Source organism: Crocodylus porosus, unplaced genomic scaffold (genome assembly GCF_001723895.1).
Source record: "Crocodylus porosus isolate Cpor-Errol unplaced genomic scaffold, CroPor_comp1, whole genome shotgun sequence".
In the NCBI taxonomy this organism is placed as follows: domain Eukaryota; kingdom Metazoa; phylum Chordata; order Crocodylia; family Crocodylidae; genus Crocodylus; species Crocodylus porosus.
Window position 1 is genome coordinate 126,045,794 of NW_017728931.1, and position 3,645 is coordinate 126,049,438.

The following is a 3,645-nucleotide window of genomic DNA, read 5'->3' on the forward strand; positions in this document are numbered from 1 at the left end:
CCTAAGCATGCAGTTCCTTGCTGGCCCCTTGTGGATGTGTGCCACAATAATTTTCTCAAACAGCTTGCCTAGGATCGAGGTAAGACTAACTGGCCTATAGTTTCCCGGGTCCTCCTTCTTCCTCTTTTTGAAGATGGGAACCACATTGGCCCTCTTCCAGTCCTCCGGCACCACACCTGACCACCACGAGTGCTCATAAAGCCGTGCCAGGGGTCCTGCAATGACCTCGGCGAATTCCTTTAGAACTCTAGGGTGGAGATCGTCTGGGCCGGCTGACTTAAATACGTCCAAGTTCCTCCAGAAGCTCCCTAACTAGTTCTGTACTAACCCTTGTCCCAAGTGTGCCTCCCTGGTACAGGGGAAGCTGCAACTGGAATATAGTGTCCAGTTTGGGGCCCTCTGCTACAGAAAGAATGTGGACAAATTAGAGGGAGTCCAATGAAGGCCAACAAAAATAGTGAGGGGGCTGGGGGACATGATTTAGGAAGGGAGGCTGAGAGAACTGGGCTTGTTTAGTCTGGAGAAGAGACGACTATGAGGGGATCTGATAGCAGTCTTCACCTACCTGAAGTGGGGTTCAAAAGAAGATGGGGCTAAACTGTTTTCAGTGGTGGCAGGTGACAGAACAAGGAGCAATGGTCTCGAGTTGCAGCAAGGGAAGGTTAGGTTAAATATTAGGAAAAACTTTCTCCCTATGAGGGTAGAAAAGCACTGCAACAGGCTATCCAGAGAGGTTATGGAATCTCCATCTTTGGAGGTTTTTAAGACTCAGATACACAAAGCTTTGGCTGGGATGATATAGTTGGGGAGGGTCCTGCTTTGAGCAAGGGGTTGAATTACATTACCTCCTGAAGTACCTTCCAGCCCTGTTTTCTATGATTCTATTATTCTAAACCAAAAAATTAAATGAAAATGCTTACATTAGAAATACATTGAATTCAGTATTATAGTCCTTGCTCAGACAAAACTCTGATTGTCACCCATTTTACACAAGTGTGAATTACAGGACTATCTTCATTATGCATTAAAACTCATTCGTGTCAGGAGTGAGAGTCACCAGCAGGGGCTGGGTGTCCTGAGGGGCACTGGCATGTCTGGCATTTTGGAGTGAGGGGCAACAGCAGGGCAAGGGTGCTGTGGGTCGAGAGTGAGGCAAAATAGTATGGGCAGGGCACTGGCATATCAGGGCTGCTTAGCACTTCAAAGCAGTGGGGGTGGGGACAACCATAGCTGGACCTGCATCCTAGTGAATGAAGGGGGCATGGGGAGCTCTGATTTTCCATGATAAAAAACCCCAAAAATCAAACGCCAAAATGTATAGCTGTTTAGAATTTAGTTTATTATAGTGATTGAGGCACTGGTAGGCTTCCAAATTGCTTTAAAATTGTAAACATGTCAATAAAACATTATGTTTGACCGATACCCACACACACACACACACACACACACACACACACTTATATGTTATTGACATATTTACAATTTTAAAGCAATATATATATACTTGCCAACTCCCAGTCAAGAAGTGTGTGTGTGTGTGTGTGTGTGTGTGGTGGCATTTAATTTTAATCATGGAAAAACGTGGATGGGGGTGTTAAATAAAAGACTTTACCATTTTTATCAGAGAATTTTCCATTTTTAAAAAGCAAAAACCAGTATCCCTGCTGTTAAGTATGACTACACACTTATATAAGGGCAGTGAAAAAATATTGTTTGCAAATTTTCTTTAAGTACTCGGAAGTATTTTTCCTTCAAAGTTCTCAGCAGTTTCACGTTGTTTGTAATCACTATAGCAGGACTATACATATCACTGGTGTAACTAGGGGTGGGAGAGGGGGGCAACTGCCCCAGGCACCAAGTTAGGAGGGGCATCCCAGCCCTGCTGAGTCATGCTCTGATAGCATACCCAAGACGGGTACTCCAAAGCAGTCCCTGGCTGCTGCAGCTTTACGAGCAACAGCCAGAGCAGGGGATGGCATCAGCAGCTCAGCCCATTTAGGAGCTCCCAGCATGGGTAAGACTGCTATCTCCCCCACCCCAGCAGTTGGAGCCATGCACCCGGCCCTATTCTCAGACCTCACACACCTAACCCTGCTTAGTACCCCCATCCCTGTCTGCTCTTGAACCTGTGCTGTGTCCTATTCTCGGAACCATTGACCCCACCCCTCCCATAGAGTTTGGCTCAGGCATCAACTTTGTCATGCCACTGATACGTATTTTCCACCGTTTTGAAAAAATATACTACAGCAGGCACCCTCAGCAGAGCTAATGCCGAAAAGTCAAGGTCAAACAGAGGCTCAAATCCCTTAGCCTCTTCTGTGGAGTGCAATGAACTGAACCCAAAACACCAACTGAACCCTCAACAGAACCACAGCATTGCAGGGAGTGTAGGATCAAGAAGCTATGGGAAAGCACAAGAGGTGCACACATTCAGAGGGCTTGAAGGTTACTAGAGTCACATAAAGGCCATGTGGGGCTGAGGATATTGTCAAAGGAATCTATGAAGTGTCTCCATTGTCAAGGGGAGGGAGGATTCCCTATTGCTAAAAGATACCTGGCAACAGTGGCACAACTCAGGAACTGGAAGGAGTAGGCAGAGAAAAGAAGGGAAAATTCTGTTAGTGTGTTACCACTTTGCTAGAGAGGCTTTCTAACCCCATACAGTATGCACAACTCATTCATTAATGCTATCTGGTGAAACCATAGCATTAGTACCTTGGTGTCAACATGAGTACCTACCTGAGTGCACATGAGTATGGCACCTTTTCACAATAATCACAATACCTAGTGCCTGGTTTTGAGAGGTTCTGAACTTCTCATAGTCCTAAGAAAAACCAGTGGAAATAAAAGAGTGCCCAGCAACTCTTGGCTGATTTCAGCATTTGGCAGCATTAGGTCCATTGAGCCAATGGGGTTGTCCCAAGACATAGGAAGAAATCTTGGCTCCAGAAGGTATTTGGCCCCTGACTTCAGGGGAGTTGGAATTCCCTAACAGGGTCAGAAATGTGAAGCAATCCAAAGTTAAGCCTATCATAATGGGTGGATTCATCGTGTTTGAATTTTTCAGCCATATTTAAAAAAAATGTTGCTCAGTGTTCTCAGCAACTCCCATTTCACACCATGCCTAAAGGATGCTTGAAGGGAGGATGGGTTAGTGAATGCATTGCAATACAAGATGGAGAAATCTCTTTCTTCCTGAAGAAGGGTGATTATGTAAATATATCATATGGTGTGTTTTGCAAACACTAACTGTTTACCCAATGGACTATCAGAGTTGTTATGGTCAATTATATTAATCCATATCTAGCTACTTTCCAAAGAGTATTTATGACCCCGCTGGACCATATGGTTCCAGTCTTTTATATTATTAGGTAGGACGGGATCACAAGGTCTTTGACCTATGTGAGGGGGCCAGGACCCCAGGGTACCCGGCCTGAGCGAGAAAGCCCGGCGGGCCGTCCAACTTCCGGGATCAGACCCGGAAGTCTGGCCGGGGAGTTAAAGTTTCCCGGAACATAAACCGGGCCGGGGTGAGACCGGCCCGGGGTGATAAAAGCAGCACCCCTACCCTGGCTAGGGGAGAAGGGAAGCTCCGGCAGAAGGCGGACCAGGGACGAGCGGAGCCGGACGCGAAGAGACGAACGC

General features: G+C 46.4%; 1 protein-coding gene across 10 annotated transcripts in view; it reads right to left on the reverse strand.

Annotated features, from left to right (window-relative positions):
- The window catches only part of MAGI2 (membrane associated guanylate kinase, WW and PDZ domain containing 2), a 1,214,455-nt gene that overhangs the window by 1,158,857 nt on the left and 51,953 nt on the right, over window positions 1-3,645 (reverse strand). The gene's annotated exons all lie outside the window — the stretch shown is intronic.